The 21,864-nt window shown below is 42.7% G+C and overlaps 1 protein-coding gene across 1 annotated transcript in view; it reads left to right on the forward strand.

Moving 5' to 3' along the window:
* The window catches only part of LOC309662885 (putative hydrolase PNKD), a 751,075-nt gene that overhangs the window by 436,147 nt on the left and 293,064 nt on the right, over positions 1 to 21,864 (forward strand). The gene's annotated exons all lie outside the window — the stretch shown is intronic.

The following is a 21,864-nucleotide window of genomic DNA, read 5'->3' on the forward strand; positions in this document are numbered from 1 at the left end:
TGGTTTCCATTCATCTCTCGCGCTCCGAGCTTTCCGGTCCTGCGGGAAGCGCCGCGGGAGTTTGTTAATCGAAGCCGTCCTGAGTCAGTGGGCTCTGTAGAAAGCCCCTGTTCGTAAAATGCCAGTTCAGTTAGCAACTCGGTTTCACCGGGTCCACAGTTGACTCATTTGATGTATTGCTCAACGAACTTAGTTTCACCCCAATTTTTGACCGTTTTTTATAACTGAATGCTCCTCCTGTCTTGCCTTCCAAAGAGTGTTAGTTTCCGCCTACAGTTTAACCATAGCAACCCCCGAGGCCCTGGTCCTACTCTCAATAAAGAGCTGTGGCTGTGTCTTGAATGAGACTCGAGGACACGTCACCCCTCCACTTCCTCATCAGTAAATTAGGGACCGAACTCCTCCCTCCCACCTCTGAGGCGCTGGGATTCAGCAACTCGCTTTTCTCGCCTGTTGCTCTCTTCCACGGCAGGAGTTTCCAGGTTTCCCTACTTTAGCCAACAACAACGCATAAAGCACGATTTTCTCATACAAACTTGAGAGTCACAAAGTGAAGTACCACGGTCTTGATTTGATGAAGATGATAACGATAGTTAACATTTGGCAAACACTATGCGTCCGCCCCCGTTCCAAGTGAGGTACTCATTTAACCCTCGGGAACAAAATCCTCAGAAACCTTCATTTTACAGATTTTACAGAAGCTAAGTCACGTTCCCAAGGTCACATGATTGCTCAGGGGTGTGGCCAGGATTTGATCCCCGATTGTGCGGATCCCCAAAGGCACCTTATTGTGATCATCAGAAAATAAAGGTCGAAGTCAAATTTGGTTGGAAGTGGCATAGTGTATCAGGATTTTCTTTTTTTAAGGAGGAACAATTTTTTGATGTGGATTTTAAAATACTTTCCCTTCATTCAACATTGATTAGTCCCTCCTACATGCCAGGCACCCGTGTGTGAAAAATAGTCCTGCCCTCAGTGACCTCAGGCACGGTGAGAAAACAAAGGCTTAGAAAGCCCAACAGTCTGAGGTCACACTGCTGCAAAGTACTTAAACCTGAAATTCAAACCTAGATCTATTAACCCCAAGTAGATGCTGGGGTAAAGAGCTTGGTTTTCTTCCCAGAAACATGAGAGCCATTGAATGTTGTGAAGTTAAGGAGTCACTATCAGGTGGTTTGTAGTGAGGTCACGCTTGAGAATAAGTAGGACTGATGGAAGCAACAAAACCCATTAAGAGACTTTATATTCATCTAAGAGAGGAGTGAGGGCTCAAACTAAAGGCAGTGGCAGAGATTGGAGTGGAGGGAAAGGATCTGAGGTCATCTGGGAGGTAGAATAGAAGTGCTCAGTGACTAGATATGGAGCGGGAAGGGGAAAAGAGAAGCAAAAATGGCTGCTAGGGTTCTGGCTTAGGGAACTATGTAGAGTGTGGTTACTTTTTCTTAGATAGTGCAGGAAAAGGAAGAGGTTTGGGAAGGAAGATCATTTTGGGTTCTGTTAAGCGGAACGTGGAAATGGAGCTCTCTGGTTGAAAGTAAGCCTCTGCAGGCTAAGTCCATTTTGTGATATCCCAACTTATGTTTTCAAAAATAACACATTAAATCAATTTAAAAATGTGATTGGGGAAATTCCCTAATGTTGACAGCTAAGAATATCACATTTTTCATGGAGCAACTTGGAATCTATGGTTTTAGTAAATGAGGCATCCTATGTAAAAGAAAACTGGTAAATGAGAGCTCTACCCACCACCAGAGCCTCCCATCAAGCCTCTTAGATAGCCTCAACCACCAGAGGGCAGACAGCAGAAGCAAGAAAAACTACAATCCTGCAGCCTGTGGACCAAGAAACACAGTTAGAGAAAGATAGACAAGATGAAAAGGCAGAGGGCTAGGTACCAGATGAAGGAACAAGAAAAAACCCCAGAAAAACAACTAAATGAAATGGAGATAGGCAACCTTCCAGAGAAAGAATTCAGAATAATGATAGTGAAGATGATCCAGGACCTCGGAATAAGAATGGAGGCAAAGATTGAGAAGATGCAAGAAATGATTCACAAAGACCTAGAAGAATTAAAGAACAAACAAACAGAGATGACCAATACAATAACTGAAATGAAAACTACACTAGAAGGAATCAATAGCAGAATAACTGAGGCAGAAGAACGGATAAGTGACCTGGAAGACAGAATGGTGGAATTCACTGCTGTGGAACAGACTAAAGAAAAAAGAATGAAAAGAAATGAAGACAGCCTAAGAGACCTCTGGGACAACATGAAACGCAACAACATTCGCATTATAGGGGTCCCAGAAGGAGAAGAGAGAGAGAAAGGACCCGAGAAAATATTGGAAGAGATTATAGTCAAAAATTTCCCTAACATGGGAAAGGAAACAGCCACCCAAGTCCAGGAAGCACAGAGAGTCTCAGGCAGGATAAACCCAAGGAGAAACACGCCAAGACACATAGTAATCAAACTGACAAAAATTAAAGACAAAGAAAAATTATTAAAAGCAACAAGGGACAAACGACAAATAACATACAAGGGAACTCCCATAAGGTTAACAGCTGATTTCTCAGCAGAAACTCTACAAGTCAGAAGGAGTGGGACGATATATTTAAAGTGATGAAGGAGAAGAACTTGTAACTAAGATTACTCTACCTAGCAAGGACCTCATTCAGATTTGATGGAGAAAGCAAAAGCTTTACAGACAAGCAAAAGCTAAGAGAATTCAGCACCACCAAACCAGCTCTATAACAAATGCTAAAGGAACTTTTCTAAGTAGGAAACACAAGAGAAGAAAAGGACCTACAAAAACAAACCCCAAACAATTAAGAAAATGGTAATAGGAACAAACATATCGAAAACTACCTTAAATGTGAACGGATTAAATGCTCCAACCAAAAGACACAGTCTCGCTAAATGGATACAAAAACAAGACCCACGTATATGCTGTCTACAAGAGACCCACTTCAGACCTAGGGACACATACAGACTGAAAGTGAGGGGATGGAAAAAGATATTCCATGAAAATGGAAATCAAAAGAAAGCTGGAGTAGCAATACTCATATCACATAAAATAGACTTTAAAATAAAGAATGTTACAAGAGACAAAGAAGGACACTACATAATGATCAAGGGATCAATCCAAGAAGAGGATATAACAATTATAAATATATATGCACGCAACATAGGAGCACCTCAATACATAAGGTAAATGCTAACAGCTATAAAAGAGGAAATCGACAGTAACACAATAAGAGTGGGGGACTTTAACACCTCAATTACACCAATGGACAGATCATCCAGCCAGAAAATTAATAAGGAAACACAAGCTTTAAATGACACAAGAGACCAGATATATTTAATTGATATTTATAGGATATTTCATCTGAAAAGAGCAGATTACACTTTCTTCTCAAGTGCACATGGAACATTCTCCAGGATAGATCATATCTTGGGTCACAAATCTAGCCTTGGTAAATTTAAGAAAACTGAAATCATATCAAGTGGCTTTTCCAAACACAACATTAGGAGATTAGAAATCAATTACAGGAAAAAAACATAAACAACACAATCACATGGAGGCTAAACAGTACATTACTAAATAACCAAGAGATCACTGAAGAAATCAAAGAGGAAATCAAAAAATACCTAGAGACAAATGACAATGAAAACATGATGATCCAAAACCTATGGGATGCAGCAAAAGCAGTTCTAAGAGGGAAGTTTATAGTAATGCAATCCTACCTCAAGAAACAAGAAAAATCTCAAATAAACAATCTAACCTTACACCTAAAGGAACTAGAGAAAGAGGAACAAACAAAACCCAAAGTTAGTAGGAGGAAAGAAAACATAAAGATCAGAGCAGAAATAAATGAAATAGAAACAAAACAAGAGCAAATATCAGTGAAACTAAAAGCTGGTTCTTTGAGAAGATAAACAAAATTGATAAACCTTTAGCCAGACTCACCAAGAAAAAGACGGAGAGAACTCAAATTAATAGAATTAGAAATAAAAAAGGAGAAGTTACAACAGACACTGCAGAAATACAAAGGATCATAAGAGACTACTACAAGCAACTCTATGCCAGTAAACTGGACAACCTGGAAGAAATGGACAAATTCTTAGAAAGGTGTAACTTTCCAAGACTGAACCAGGAAGAAATAGAAAATATGAACAGACCAATCACAAGTAATGAAACTGAAACTGTGATTAAAAACAAAAGTCCAGGACCAGATGTCTTCACAGGTGAATTCTATCAAACATTTAGAGACCAGCTAACACCCATCCTTCTCAAACTCTTCCAAAAAATTGCAGAGGAGGGAACAATCCCAAACTCATTCTATGAGACGACCATCACCCTGATACCAAAAGCAGACAAAGATACTACAAAAAAAGAAAATTACAGACCAATATCACTGATGAATATAGATGCAAAAATCCTCAACAAAATACTAGCAAACAGAATCCAACAACACATTAAAAGGATCATACACCATGATAAAGTGGGATTTATCCCAGGAATGCAAGAATTCTTCAATATATGCATATCATTCAGTGTGATAAACCATACTAACAAATTGGAGAATAAAAACCATAGGATCGTCTCAATAGATGCAGAAAAAGCTTTTGACAGAATTCAAAACCCATTTATGATAAAAATCCTCCAGAAAGTGGGCATAGAGGGAACCTACCTCAACATAATAAAGGCCATACACGACAAACCCACAGCAAACATCATTCTCAGTGGTGAAAAACTGAAACCATTTCCTCTAAGATCAGGAACAAGACAAGGATGTCCACTCTTGCCACTCCTATTCAACATAGTTTTGCAAAAAACTATGTAAATAGTGCTGTCAGGTAGTGCTTCTTCTTTGGAAGAAGAAAAAGAAATAAAAGGAATAGAAACTGAAAAGAAGAAGTAAAACTGTCACTGTTTGCAGATAACATGATACTATACATAGAGAATCCTAAAGATGCCACCAGAAAACTACTAGAGCTAATCAATGAATTTGGTAAAGTTGCAGGATACAAAATTAATGCACAGAAATCTCTTGCATTCCTATGCAGTAACAATGAAAGATCAGAATGATAAATTAAGGAAATGATCCCATTCACCATTGCAACAAAAAGAATAAAATACCTAAGAATAAACCTACCTAAGGAGATAAAAGACCTCTACTCAGAAAACTTAAAGACACGGATGAAAGAAATCAAGGATGACACAAACAGATGGAGAGATATACCATGTTCTTGGATTGGAAGAATCAATATTGTGAAAATGACTATACTACCCAAAGCAATCTGCAGATTCAATGCAATCCCTATCAAATTACCAATGGCATTTTTTACAGAACTACAACAAAAAATCTTAAAATGTGTATGGAGACACAAAAGACCCCGGATAGCCAAAGCAATCTTGAGGGAAAAAAACGGAGCTGGAGGAATCAGACTCCCTGACTTCAGACTATACTACAAAGCTACAGTAATCAACACAATATGGTACTGGCCCAAAAAAGAAATATAGATCAGTGGAACAGGATAGAAAGCCCAGAGGTAAACCCACACACCTATGGTCAACTAATCTATGACAAAGGAGGCAAGGATATACAATGGAGAAAAGACAGTCTCTTCAATAAGTGGTGCTGGAAAAACTGGACAGCTACATGTAAAAGAATGAAATTAGAACACTCCCTAGCACCATACACAAAAATAAACTCCAAATGGATTAAAGACCTAAAAGTAAGACCAGACACTATAAAACCCTTAGAGGAAAACATAGGAAGAACACTCTTTGACGTAAATCACAGCAAGATCTTTTTTGACCCACCTCCTAGAGAAATGAAATAGAAACAAAAATAAACAAATGGGACCTAATGAAACTTAAAAGCTTTTGCACAGCAAAGGAAACTATATACAAGATGAAAAGACAACTCTCAGAATGGGAGAAAATATTTGCAAATGAATCAATGGACAAAGGATTAATCTCTAAAATATATAAACAGCTAATGCAGCTCAATATTAAAAAAAAAAAAACACCCAATCAAAAAATGGGCAGAAGACCTAAATAGACATCTCTCCAAAGAACACATACAGATGGCCAAGAGGCACATGAAAAGCTGCTCAACATCATTAATTATTAAAGAAATGCAAATCAAAACTACAATGAGGTATCACCTCACACTGTTCAGAATGACCATCATCAAAAAATCTACAAACAGTAAATGTTGGAGAGGGTGTGGAGAAAAGGGAACCCTCTTGCAGTGTTGGTGGGAATGTAAATTGATACAGCCACTATGGAGAACAGTATGGAGTTTCCTTAAAAAACTAAAAATAGAATTACCATATGACCCAGCAATCCCACTACTGGGCATATACCCAGAGAAAACCATAATTCAAAAAGACACATGCACGCCAATGTTCATTGCAGCACTATTTATAACAGCCAGGTCATGGAAGCAACCTAAGTGTCCATCGACAGACAAATGGATACAGAAGATGTGGTACATATACGCAGTGGAATATTACTCAGCCATAAAAAGAAACGAAACTGAGTTATTTGTAGAGATGTGGATGGACCCAGAGACTGTCATACTGAGTGAAGTAAGTCAGAAAGAGGAAAACAAATATTGTATATTAACGCATATTTGTGGACTCTAGAAACATGGTACAGATGAACCGGTTTGCAAGGCAGAAATAGAGACACAAATATAGAGAACAAACATACGGACACCAAGGAGGGAAAGCGGGGGCAGGGTGGTGGTGGTGTTGGGATGAATTGGGAGATTGGGAATGACTTATATACACTAATGTGTATAATATAGATAACTAATAAGAGCAAATGATTTTTCCAAATGTGCTATAACATACACACACACATGCACGCACACACTGTCTCCTGTTTGTAATCAATTCTATCCCACCTGGATCTTTTGTTATTAATCCCCCTCAAAAAAAAGAATTAAATGATAGTCATTATTCTAGAGATATGAGTATCCTCCCTATTTTTCTCCCGACCTTACAGGTGAGTCACACAAAGAAGTTGGTACCTGCTCACCGTCGCACAGAGTCACCTGAGAGCATCCAGGCCCCAGACTCTGGGGTCACAGAGCCAGGGTACAACCGGGCAGCTGATGGTCCAGGCAGCCTCCCGAGACGCCAAGCTGAGCACTTATGATTAACACATACGGTATTCTCGGAAGGTCGTGTCTCTCTCCCTCATAACAGCCATAAACATCTGCGATCATGTTTTTTGACCGTTTTTTATAACTGAATGCTCCTCCTGTCTTGCCTTCCAAAGAGTGTTAGTTTCCGCCTACAGTTTAACCATAGCAACCCCCGAGGCCCTGGTCCTACTCTCAATAAAGAGCTGTGGCTGTGTCTTGAATGAGACTCGAGGACACGTCACCCCTCCACTTCCTCATCAGTAAATTAGGGACCGAACTCCTCCCTCCCACCTCTGAGGCGCTGGGATTCAGCAACTCGCTTTTCTCGCCTGTTGCTCTCTTCCACGGCAGGAGTTTCCAGGTTTCCCTACTTTAGCCAACAACAACGCATAAAGCACGATTTTCTCATACAAACTTGAGAGTCACAAAGTGAAGTACCACGGTCTTGATTTGATGAAGATGATAACGATAGTTAACATTTGGCAAACACTATGCGTCCGCCCCCGTTCCAAGTGAGGTACTCATTTAACCCTCGGGAACAAAATCCTCAGAAACCTTCATTTTACAGATTTTACAGAAGCTAAGTCACGTTCCCAAGGTCACATGATTGCTCAGGGGTGTGGCCAGGATTTGATCCCCGATTGTGCGGATCCCCAAAGGCACCTTATTGTGATCATCAGAAAATAAAGGTCGAAGTCAAATTTGGTTGGAAGTGGCATAGTGTATCAGGATTTTCTTTTTTTAAGGAGGAACAATTTTTTGATGTGGATTTTAAAATACTTTCCCTTCATTCAACATTGATTAGTCCCTCCTACATGCCAGGCACCCGTGTGTGAAAAATAGTCCTGCCCTCAGTGACCTCAGGCACGGTGAGAAAACAAAGGCTTAGAAAGCCCAACAGTCTGAGGTCACACTGCTGCAAAGTACTTAAACCTGAAATTCAAACCTAGATCTATTAACCCCAAGTAGATGCTGGGGTAAAGAGCTTGGTTTTCTTCCCAGAAACATGAGAGCCATTGAATGTTGTGAAGTTAAGGAGTCACTATCAGGTGGTTTGTAGTGAGGTCACGCTTGAGAATAAGTAGGACTGATGGAAGCAACAAAACCCATTAAGAGACTTTATATTCATCTAAGAGAGGAGTGAGGGCTCAAACTAAAGGCAGTGGCAGAGATTGGAGTGGAGGGAAAGGATCTGAGGTCATCTGGGAGGTAGAATAGAAGTGCTCAGTGACTAGATATGGAGCGGGAAGGGGAAAAGAGAAGCAAAAATGGCTGCTAGGGTTCTGGCTTAGGGAACTATGTAGAGTGTGGTTACTTTTTCTTAGATAGTGCAGGAAAAGGAAGAGGTTTGGGAAGGAAGATCATTTTGGGTTCTGTTAAGCGGAACGTGGAAATGGAGCTCTCTGGTTGAAAGTAAGCCTCTGCAGGCTAAGTCCATTTTGTGATATCCCAACTTATGTTTTCAAAAATAACACATTAAATCAATTTAAAAATGTGATTGGGGAAATTCCCTAATGTTGACAGCTAAGAATATCACATTTTTCATGGAGCAACTTGGAATCTATGGTTTTAGTAAATGAGGCATCCTATGTAAAAGAAAACTGGTAAATGAGAGCTCTACCCACCACCAGAGCCTCCCATCAAGCCTCTTAGATAGCCTCAACCACCAGAGGGCAGACAGCAGAAGCAAGAAAAACTACAATCCTGCAGCCTGTGGACCAAGAAACACAGTTAGAGAAAGATAGACAAGATGAAAAGGCAGAGGGCTAGGTACCAGATGAAGGAACAAGAAAAAACCCCAGAAAAACAACTAAATGAAATGGAGATAGGCAACCTTCCAGAGAAAGAATTCAGAATAATGATAGTGAAGATGATCCAGGACCTCGGAATAAGAATGGAGGCAAAGATTGAGAAGATGCAAGAAATGATTCACAAAGACCTAGAAGAATTAAAGAACAAACAAACAGAGATGACCAATACAATAACTGAAATGAAAACTACACTAGAAGGAATCAATAGCAGAATAACTGAGGCAGAAGAACGGATAAGTGACCTGGAAGACAGAATGGTGGAATTCACTGCTGTGGAACAGACTAAAGAAAAAAGAATGAAAAGAAATGAAGACAGCCTAAGAGACCTCTGGGACAACATGAAACGCAACAACATTCGCATTATAGGGGTCCCAGAAGGAGAAGAGAGAGAGAAAGGACCCGAGAAAATATTGGAAGAGATTATAGTCAAAAATTTCCCTAACATGGGAAAGGAAACAGCCACCCAAGTCCAGGAAGCACAGAGAGTCTCAGGCAGGATAAACCCAAGGAGAAACACGCCAAGACACATAGTAATCAAACTGACAAAAATTAAAGACAAAGAAAAATTATTAAAAGCAACAAGGGACAAACGACAAATAACATACAAGGGAACTCCCATAAGGTTAACAGCTGATTTCTCAGCAGAAACTCTACAAGTCAGAAGGAGTGGGACGATATATTTAAAGTGATGAAGGAGAAGAACTTGTAACTAAGATTACTCTACCTAGCAAGGACCTCATTCAGATTTGATGGAGAAAGCAAAAGCTTTACAGACAAGCAAAAGCTAAGAGAATTCAGCACCACCAAACCAGCTCTATAACAAATGCTAAAGGAACTTTTCTAAGTAGGAAACACAAGAGAAGAAAAGGACCTACAAAAACAAACCCCAAACAATTAAGAAAATGGTAATAGGAACAAACATATCGAAAACTACCTTAAATGTGAACGGATTAAATGCTCCAACCAAAAGACACAGTCTCGCTAAATGGATACAAAAACAAGACCCACGTATATGCTGTCTACAAGAGACCCACTTCAGACCTAGGGACACATACAGACTGAAAGTGAGGGGATGGAAAAAGATATTTCATGAAAATGGAAATCAAAAGAAAGCTGGAGTAGCAATACTCATATCACATAAAATAGACTTTAAAATAAAGAATGTTACAAGAGACAAAGAAGGACACTACATAATGATCAAGGGATCAATCCAAGAAGAGGATATAACAATTATAAATATATATGCACGCAACATAGGAGCACCTCAATACATAAGGTAAATGCTAACAGCTATAAAAGAGGAAATCGACAGTAACACAATAAGAGTGGGGGACTTTAACACCTCAATTACACCAATGGACAGATCATCCAGCCAGAAAATTAATAAGGAAACACAAGCTTTAAATGACACAAGAGACCAGATATATTTAATTGATATTTATAGGATATTTCATCTGAAAAGAGCAGATTACACTTTCTTCTCAAGTGCACATGGAACATTCTCCAGGATAGATCATATCTTGGGTCACAAATCTAGCCTTGGTAAATTTAAGAAAACTGAAATCATATCAAGTGGCTTTTCCAAACACAACATTAGGAGATTAGAAATCAATTACAGGAAAAAAACATAAACAACACAATCACATGGAGGCTAAACAGTACATTACTAAATAACCAAGAGATCACTGAAGAAATCAAAGAGGAAATCAAAAAATACCTAGAGACAAATGACAATGAAAACATGATGATCCAAAACCTATGGGATGCAGCAAAAGCAGTTCTAAGAGGGAAGTTTATAGTAATGCAATCCTACCTCAAGAAACAAGAAAAATCTCAAATAAACAATCTAACCTTACACCTAAAGGAACTAGAGAAAGAGGAACAAACAAAACCCAAAGTTAGTAGGAGGAAAGAAAACATAAAGATCAGAGCAGAAATAAATGAAATAGAAACAAAACAAGAGCAAATATCAGTGAAACTAAAAGCTGGTTCTTTGAGAAGATAAACAAAATTGATAAACCTTTAGCCAGACTCACCAAGAAAAAGACGGAGAGAACTCAAATTAATAGAATTAGAAATAAAAAAGGAGAAGTTACAACAGACACTGCAGAAATACAAAGGATCATAAGAGACTACTACAAGCAACTCTATGCCAGTAAACTGGACAACCTGGAAGAAATGGACAAATTCTTAGAAAGGTGTAACTTTCCAAGACTGAACCAGGAAGAAATAGAAAATATGAACAGACCAATCACAAGTAATGAAACTGAAACTGTGATTAAAAACAAAAGTCCAGGACCAGATGTCTTCACAGGTGAATTCTATCAAACATTTAGAGACCAGCTAACACCCATCCTTCTCAAACTCTTCCAAAAAATTGCAGAGGAGGGAACAATCCCAAACTCATTCTATGAGACGACCATCACCCTGATACCAAAAGCAGACAAAGATACTACAAAAAAAGAAAATTACAGACCAATATCACTGATGAATATAGATGCAAAAATCCTCAACAAAATACTAGCAAACAGAATCCAACAACACATTAAAAGGATCATACACCATGATAAAGTGGGATTTATCCCAGGAATGCAAGAATTCTTCAATATATGCATATCATTCAGTGTGATAAACCATACTAACAAATTGGAGAATAAAAACCATAGGATCGTCTCAATAGATGCAGAAAAAGCTTTTGACAGAATTCAAAACCCATTTATGATAAAAATCCTCCAGAAAGTGGGCATAGAGGGAACCTACCTCAACATAATAAAGGCCATACACGACAAACCCACAGCAAACATCATTCTCAGTGGTGAAAAACTGAAACCATTTCCTCTAAGATCAGGAACAAGACAAGGATGTCCACTCTTGCCACTCCTATTCAACATAGTTTTGCAAAAAACTATGTAAATAGTGCTGTCAGGTAGTGCTTCTTCTTTGGAAGAAGAAAAAGAAATAAAAGGAATAGAAACTGAAAAGAAGAAGTAAAACTGTCACTGTTTGCAGATAACATGATACTATACATAGAGAATCCTAAAGATGCCACCAGAAAACTACTAGAGCTAATCAATGAATTTGGTAAAGTTGCAGGATACAAAATTAATGCACAGAAATCTCTTGCATTCCTATGCAGTAACAATGAAAGATCAGAAAGATAAATTAAGGAAATGATCCCATTCACCATTGCAACAAAAAGAATAAAATACCTAAGAATAAACCTACCTAAGGAGATAAAAGACCTCTACTCAGAAAACTTAAAGACACGGATGAAAGAAATCAAGGATGACACAAACAGATGGAGAGATATACCATGTTCTTGGATTGGAAGAATCAATATTGTGAAAATGACTATACTACCCAAAGCAATCTGCAGATTCAATGCAATCCCTATAAAATTACCAATGGCATTTTTTACAGAACTACAACAAAAAATCTTAAAATGTGTATGGAGACACAAAAGACCCCGGATAGCCAAAGCAATCTTGAGGGAAAAAAACGGAGCTGGAGGAATCAGACTCCCTGACTTCAGACTATACTACAAAGCTACAGTAATCAACACAATATGGTACTGGCCCAAAAAAGAAATATAGATCAGTGGAACAGGATAGAAAGCCCAGAGGTAAACCCACACACCTATGGTCAACTAATCTATGACAAAGGAGGCAAGGATATACAATGGAGAAAAGACAGTCTCTTCAATAAGTGGTGCTGGAAAAACTGGACAGCTACATGTAAAAGAATGAAATTAGAACACTCCCTAGCACCATACACAAAAATAAACTCCAAATGGATTAAAGACCTAAAAGTAAGACCAGACACTATAAAACCCTTAGAGGAAAACATAGGAAGAACACTCTTTGACGTAAATCACAGCAAGATCTTTTTTGACCCACCTCCTAGAGAAATGAAATAGAAACAAAAATAAACAAATGGGACCTAATGAAACTTAAAAGCTTTTGCACAGCAAAGGAAACTATATACAAGATGAAAAGACAACTCTCAGAATGGGAGAAAATATTTGCAAATGAATCAATGGACAAAGGATTAATCTCTAAAATATATAAACAGCTAATGCAGCTCAATATTAAAAAAAAAAAAACACCCAATCAAAAAATGGGCAGAAGACCTAAATAGACATCTCTCCAAAGAACACATACAGATGGCCAAGAGGCACATGAAAAGCTGCTCAACATCATTAATTATTAAAGAAATGCAAATCAAAACTACAATGAGGTATCACCTCACACTGTTCAGAATGACCATCATCAAAAAATCTACAAACAGTAAATGTTGGAGAGGGTGTGGAGAAAAGGGAACCCTCTTGCAGTGTTGGTGGGAATGTAAATTGATACAGCCACTATGGAGAACAGTATGGAGTTTCCTTAAAAAACTAAAAATAGAATTACCATATGACCCAGCAATCCCACTACTGGGCATATACCCAGAGAAAACCATAATTCAAAAAGACGCATGCACGCCAATGTTCATTGCAGCACTATTTATAACAGCCAGGTCATGGAAGCAACCTAAGTGTCCATCGACAGACAAATGGATACAGAAGATGTGGTACATATACGCAGTGGAATATTACTCAGCCATAAAAAGAAACGAAACTGAGTTATTTGTAGAGATGTGGATGGACCCAGAGACTGTCATACTGAGTGAAGTAAGTCAGAAAGAGGAAAACAAATATTGTATATTAACGCATATTTGTGGACTCTAGAAACATGGTACAGATGAACCGGTTTGCAAGGCAGAAATAGAGACACAAATATAGAGAACAAACATACGGACACCAAGGAGGGAAAGCGGGGGCAGGGTGGTGGTGGTGTTGGGATGAATTGGGAGATTGGGAATGACTTATATACACTAATGTGTATAATATAGATAACTAATAAGAGCAAATGATTTTTCCAAATGTGCTATAACATACACACACACATGCACGCACACACTGTCTCCTGTTTGTAATCAATTCTATCCCACCTGGATCTTTTGTTATTAATCCCCCTCAAAAAAAAGAATTAAATGATAGTCATTATTCTAGAGATATGAGTATCCTCCCTATTTTTCTCCCGACCTTACAGGTGAGTCACACAAAGAAGTTGGTACCTGCTCACCGTCGCACAGAGTCACCTGAGAGCATCCAGGCCCCAGACTCTGGGGTCACAGAGCCAGGGTACAACCGGGCAGCTGATGGTCCAGGCAGCCTCCCGAGACGCCAAGCTGAGCACTTATGATTAACACATACGGTATTCTCGGAAGGTCGTGTCTCTCTCCCTCATAACAGCCATAAACATCTGCGATCATGTTTTCCGTGTGTCACTCTTTTCCTGTGCACACAGCCACAGCCGCACCCCCAGCAACAAGCAGCAGTCACCACTCGGGGCAGGAAGGAAGCACCTGTCGCCCGCCACTCACGCCCCCCTGCCCCGCCCCAAAGCCTGCGCTTCCAGAATCTACCTCCGCTAGTGGTCATGGGTGGGGGGAGCTGGGGGGTGCTCACCGGCATGCACCTTGTGTCTGGACGCCTTCTGTCCTGCTTTGTCCTCTCAGCTCCCAGCACAGCTCCTAACAGGCGCTCACACTTTGCTCTGTTAGTGATGTACACGCATAAATGGTGTGCACGCAGGTGCAGGTACGTACACATCTGTAACCACAAAGTACTTTTCCAAATGACATTTAAGTTTACCTTCATAAAGTCCTGACCCCTTCAGGAAAACCCTCACGGCTGTGGAAAAGGCCAGCTTGGCGCCACTTCTCCTGGCTGCCCTCCCCGGCAGGAAGGCAGTGAAACCTCTGGCGTTTCTAATGCCACAAATGCAGAAGCTGCTATTTGTCTACCTTGTCACACAAGCCATGACAGCCTGGATCTATCACCAAGATGACAGGACTAGCACTGCCTATGTCGAGCCCACACACCTTCCCCAAAGCACTGCTGCCGCCTCAAGGGGTCCGAATGTCCCCAGGTTTACAGTTGAGGAGTAATTTCATGCTCCTCAGCACGTAACAAAAACTTAAGATAATTATAATGTGAAGAGTCAACTAATGGAGCCATTTGGTAAAGTATAATTATCTGAAGAGAAATCATTAAGGATAATATTCAGCAGGATAGAGATGAGAAGAGAATACGGTATATTTTACCATTAACAGTTATGCTGATTTGTAAAATTGATATCAAAATGCAGCAATTATAAAAATATAAAGGCACAATTTTATTCAAACCCGAAATAGCTAATCAGGGATTCCCTGATGGCACAGTGGTTAAGAATCCACCTGCCAATGCAGGGGACGTGGGTTCGAGCCCTGGTCCAGGAAGACGCCACATGCCGCGGGGCAACTAAGCCCGTGCGCCACAACTACTGAGCCTGCGCTCTAGTGCCCACGAGCCACAACTACTGAGCCCCCGTGCCACAACTACTGAAGCCCGCATGCCTAGAACCTGTGCTCTGCAACAAGAGAAGCCACCGCAATGAGAAGCCCACGCGCAGCAACGAAGACCCAATGCAGCCTAAAATAAATAAATAAATAAATAAATAAATTTACAAAATAGCTAATCATAAATATAAATTCTCAGTACAAGAGTCAGAAACAGAACTTCCTCCCTCTTACAGCATGACATACCATTAATTCAGATAAATACTTATGATTCAACAGTGCGTATCAGCTGTTACGTACCAGGCATGTAATTTATTCACCCAGTCTTGCGTCTCTTTCTGAAAGAAAGGGGAACTTCCCCCCTCACTCACAAGCAGCCTCACTGGCAAAGCTGCAATCATGCCCTTTCCAAAGGCAATCATTGACTTAGACTGGTCCATATTTACACCTGAGGGTGGGATGAGGCCCATAAAGCATACGGGCACCAGATACCCAGACAAACGTGGGTTCTGAAAGCAAGAGAGAAGGGGCGCGGCTGTGACTGGGAATGAGCAGGGCTGATGGAGGCTGGGACAGAGGCCAGGGACGGGGTCAACGTCCAGGGAGAGACGAGAGCGTGAGCAAAGGCCCTGAGGCGGCCTCAAGGGCACGAGCACATCAGACAGAGACATGAGCTGGCTGGGTGGTGCTGCCGTTGTCTGACATATAAACACAGAGAGAGAGCGGGGTTTCGGGATTCAGATTAGGCGGAGGATCTTGGAAGTGTTAACTGGACAGCCAAGCGGGGCTCACCGAGGCACCGTGTTGGGCATCAGTGGGTTAACCAGAGGCAGGTGAGGCCACCTGGAAACATACAGCGAGAAAAGAACCTGCAGCAGAAGGTCTGTACACCGCACTCTGAAAGGCAGAGCAGAGGACCAGGTCCCCAAAGAGCCGGAGACGGAAGGAGGAAAAGCAGAGGGTCGGGGAGGGAGGCGTGCCAGGTGAGCCGTCAGCAGCTCAAACCCCTTGGAGGTGAAGCCAGAGGGGCAGCAGGTCTGGGGACACGGTGGCCTAAGTGTTGCAGGGACAGAGGTGAAGATGGCCAGCTGGGGGCAGGGACCACGAAGGGACAGCTCCCAGGGCAACACACTCGGAGGGAAAGAGTCAGGGAGGTGGGTTCAGCTCCCCTGCCACCTCTTGGATTCTGACTTAGCAAGGGAAGCTGGTCTCCCTTTAAAGAAGACCCGACGGCCACCGCACTTAGTTTCTGAAAGTCGTGTCACGCAAAATGTGTGCGAACGTTGTCAAATGTGACATTTATTGTCAATAGAAAGTGTTGTAATTCCTGATAGGAATAATTGGCAGTTATGTCACACTTTATAAATACAGATTATTCTCCTAAACACTAGCTCAATGAACAAAAATGTCCTAATGTAGAATCTGGGTGCATCCATGTGGTTATATTCTTACTGATATGAATTCATAAAACAGACAATAAAATATACACCTGCTGAGAGCATTCACATTCATTCTAGAAATGGAATTGGATTCTTACAATGATTTGTCATTCAAACTACTTCGATTAAAATACAAATAATTACAGTTACTTCTCTTTTAGTCAACGCTTAAATGCAATTACCACTCACTGGAAGGGGAGGGGAGTCAGCCTTCAACTAAAATCAGCACGAGAAATAAAACAGTATGAATGCTAATAACACCATGAGATTTACAATACTGAACCTTACCATTTATATGATCGTATTTATAATAGTACAATTCAGCGCCATAATACAATGGTATTCATCCAAATTTCAAATGAATTTTGGCGCCTATCAAAACTAGAATTGCTGTCAAATGTCAACAGTTTAGAGTCAGATTTATTCACTCAGAATAATAAGTGTGACTGTAAATAACCTGCAGACAGTGTTGAGTGCAAAGCGCCGAGACTCAGCCGCTCTGGAAACTCTCACAAGGTCATCGCCGGTGCCAGGGCTCCACGGCAGGGCAGCTCGGCGCCCACACGTAACTGGCCTTTTCTAACTGTTTCCAACAGGGCCTGCTGAGTGGTCCGCTAAGCAAGCTAAGAGTCACATTCACTTTTTAAAAGTCCTACTTCCTTGCTTCATTAAAAGATAGCTAGTTAACAATATTTATGGATGTAAAACTACAGCCTCCGTAGAAAACAGAAACTGTCTCACCAATAATTTCAATTGAGAAATCACAACAGCATAATATTCGCCACACTTTTGCAACAGCCTTGAAGATGAGACGCAAGAGAGGAAGGAGGTGAGGCTGCGGGGAGGCCGGAGGGCGGGCGTCCAGGGCGCCGAGCCTCCGCCGCTCAGCGCAGAATGAGTGGGGACCTCGGTGGCCTGGGGGAAACTGACATCCAGTGTTCCCTGAAAACAAGCCCAAAGCTCTCCAAAGGTACAATCTGAATGACAACATGCAGTAACCAGCTGATACTAAGGAAAAGCACACGCCAGTCGAAACACAAATACTTTTTTCCACGAAATTCGCATGCACTTTTCCCCCAAAAGCATTTCTTGAACCTGCCTTGGTACATTGCAAAAAATACAGGTAGATTCTAATTAGCGAGTTTCTGAGGATGTCGGAATCAGGTCTGAAGTGACTCAGAACCCAGACCACAGGTTCTTCGGGCGAGGGGGAGGCAGGGGACACACGGTTCCCCGTCCCCGTCCCGCCTGGAGCGGCCACCCATCACCCGTGTCCACGTGCCTCAGAGCGAGTGTCTGCTCTGAGAAGGACAGCGCGGGGGCCTGGGGTACAGAGACGGACCTCACGTGCCCGACGCCACCTGCTTCCTGTGGTGGCAGGCGAGCTGCTCTCATAATTCTGCAGCTGGGGTACCCGTGTGACAGAGAGGGAACCGGGCTATAAACTCACTGACACGAGCTCCCTCCCTCCACCCAGCGATAAAGCAGCTCAACGTCTCCGTCTGCCACTCACTCCCTTGACCGAACTCACATCAGTGCTGCCCTCTTGTCACCCTTCGTAAGTGTGTCTCCTGGGACATCTAGGGACATGGAACTAAATTAACGTTGAAATTTAAAAAGCCACATTTATGTTTATGTAGCTATACAGGCATGTAGATATAAAAGGTCGCTGTTCTACACATGTTTGGTGAAATACGGCAATTTTTACATCTGGTATTTTCAATAAATAAGCACACTTTTTAAACTTGGATCTTGGAAACCTATCCAAGATAGGAAACCTATCTCCTGGTAAAGTCAGGTAATTCCCCATCTTAAAATATGTGAATCTTGCTTATGACATCATAGAGATCATCAGAAATTCTACACTTGAAATCAAAGATGAGTCAGCAAGGATGAGAAACACGTGACAAAAGCCTAGAACAAACGGACATCCTTCCCCAGAGGTTACCTGTTTCCTTTAGCTCCCGCGACAACTCACATCTCTAACTAGATGACGAAGTGGTGACATTACTAGATGCCTACTTTAAATGACCTGACATGCTCTCACCTTCCAGTCGCCAAGCTCACCGTGAGAACTCACATATGACTGGCTCTCCCAGGCTTCCAGCCCCTCGACTGAAGCAGTGATGTTAATTAAAAACAGAAAATTGCGTTCAGCACAAACCAACAGCAGTGTTTGAACAGGAAAGCAGGACACCTTTACACACTGCACTGGCGGTTCTCCACCCAGGGGTTTAACCACAGGGACACAGGAGACTCAGGGACACAGGTATATGAACTGGCTCAACTTAGGGAATACATGTAACAGGGTACGGCTACCTAAAACGAAAGAGAAAAAGAAGTTCCAATCCTGAGCAAGAGACATTCAAATGTGGCCAAATTCTCATGATTCAAACCAGCAGTCGTAAAGAACATGTTCTTTTTCTGACTTCAAAAAAATGTTTACAACTAGAAATATAATGGGTTTGAAACGATTTTCTTGTATGTCATCATTTTTCTAATTAGAAGCACTAAGTTCTCCTTCTTAACTGAAATGATTAAATAACTATGTAAACTCAATGATGTTATGGACAGTTACTGATAAGAAAAGCAGCAAATCTGCATGCTTGTCTAGACTCCAAGGATTCAAGTGAAAAATTTATGGCCATCAGAGGTCCACAGTGCAAAGATGTTTAGGGCCATTTTCCAGCCAAGGTTCCAGCCATGATTGTGAGCTATGAATGTTCCCGTTTTAAAAGACACATGTGTAGACAGAACAGTTAACAGATTTGTTATAAATGAGCAAGAATCTGAGCTCTGCTGTAGGCCGGAGCACGCAGCATCTGAGCACACCTGATTACTTAGGACACCGGAGGGACCATTCCTGCTATTACGGGATCCATGTTACTATTCCAACACTTGTCCTTTGGTGCTGACAGAACTTCCTGGCTGGAACACAATCATGGCTGGAACCTTGGCTGGAAAATGGCCCTAAACATCTTTGCACTGTGGACCTCTGATGGCCATAAATTTTTCACTTGAATCCTTGGAATCTAGACAAGCATGCAGGTTTGCTGCTTTTCTTATCAGTAACTGTCCATAACATCATTGAGTTTACAGAGTTATTTCATCATTTCAGTTACGAAGGAGAACTTAGTGCTTCTAATTAGAAAAATGATGACATACAAGAAAGTCGTTTCAAACCCAGTATGAGGCACATAGGATGCATCTTATAATCAAGGTTCTTATTACAAATAAGCACTAGTTACAGCCTCAGCAAATGGGGTATGGAGCCCCTTTCTGAGCCCCCAATTTAGTATCTTAATGGAGTCAACATTTAGCACCCTGGAGAGTACTTATTTGAGAACCTGCAGTTGACATATTTTTTAAAAACTTAAGTTATTGCCAATAACTCGTCCACGGAGTCAATTATGCAGTATGATCAATCCACTTGGTTCTTCCACTATAATTACGGTGGTTACACACAGGACGGCTGCAAGAACACCTCAAGCAGATGCGCAGCTCCTAACCAGCGAGCGCATGGCCGCAAGACTCCAGGCAGTGACAGAACTCCCAGCCTCTTTCTTAAGCACTTGACTTCCGACTACCCCAAGCACGTCTTCCCGGTTTAAGGAAAACTGCTCCGTGACAAAGTACTTTACACAATCAGCACGGAACTTCACATGAAATTTAATTTCAAGATTTTGTGGAAACACCCCAGAATTGTATAACTTGATGGAAGAAGCAACTGTCTCTACATAAGCTTTTTTTTTTTTTTTTTTTTTTAAGAAAATCATACAGTCATTAGTACTGCCCTGGTTTAGAAGCATCCTGACACACAGGAATTTATAAAAGCCTTCAACCCATAGTCTCCGAAACATTTCTCTGTTATCCTGAAAAGGACTGCTAGACACACGCCGGTTTTTACTGTCGCTCCCGGGCTTAGGGAGTCTGTGAGGACAAACCCGAAGGGAGGCGGTTCCAGCCGGATTAGTCAATCAGTCGGGGAGCCTCGGCTGCGGTTCCTAAACTGTTTCCAGAACACTCGGTTATGCTGGGGGTGGCGACGCGAAGGCTTCCAAGAACTTTTCGTTTTTGACTGAGCCACATTTCTGTTTTCCCCCAACAGTTAAGTTATTTAGAAGTAAGAGGGTGGAGGGGAGTCGTCTGGGGCAGGGATAAGAAGAGATGTCACACAGACACGCACGCACGAATCGGTATCACGAACTGGGCGTCCAGAGCTGAGCTGTCCCCTAAGTAGCGGGGCGCTCGGCCGGGGGGGGACCCCAGCCCGGGCAGAGGCCCCCCCAAGACGGAGAGGAGCTCAGGAGGACGCCCGCCGCGGCCCCCGAGGCCAGGAGCCGCTCGCAGGGAGACAGGAGGGGCGAACCCCCAACCCCCAACCCTGGAGAACCTGATTCCCACGGGCCACGGAGCCGCTGCACCTTCACGACGGGGAAAGGCAGACCCTACAAGTTTCCGTCTGGGATGCTGGGCCGGGAGGACGGAGGGTCAGGGGGTCTGCGCCCGCCCGCCCGCCCGCACGAGCCGCCCCGGGAGATGGAGATGGGGACGCAAGAGGGAAGGGGGCGCCGGGTGAGGAGGGGGCGGAGGATGAGGAGGGGGCACGGGGAGGGAAGACGGGTCGCGGAGGAGAGACAGGGGCGCTGAGAAGGGGAGGGCCTGGAGGGAGAAAGGGGTGCAGAGGGGAAGGGGGCGCAGGGAGAGGAGGGGCGCGCGCAGAAAAAACGGCCGGGAGGTCCGGCACTCACCCTCGCGGGCACTAGCAGGCGGCCGGGGCGCCCGCGGGGGGCAGCCGGGGGGAAGGGTCCCTCGGCGCTCATCGCCGCCCACTCGGCGGGACCAGCGCTCCGGGCCGCGCGAGCTCAGCGCCGAGGACCCGCGCGAGCCTCCTAGGGCCCCGCGGTCGCCACGTCCGCGCCCCTCTGCGCTTCGGCGCCGCTCGGGCTCGGCTCGGGCTCCGCGGGCTGCGGCGGGAGCAGCCGAGCACCGCCCACCGCCCGTGAGCACCGCCCACCGACCTGAGCACCGCCCACCGCCCGTAACCGCCGCCCGCCGCCCGTGAGCAC

Source organism: Balaenoptera physalus, assembly GCF_965194825.1.
Source record: "Balaenoptera physalus genome assembly, chromosome: 6".
Taxonomy (NCBI): Eukaryota; Metazoa; Chordata; class Mammalia; order Artiodactyla; family Balaenopteridae; genus Balaenoptera; species Balaenoptera physalus.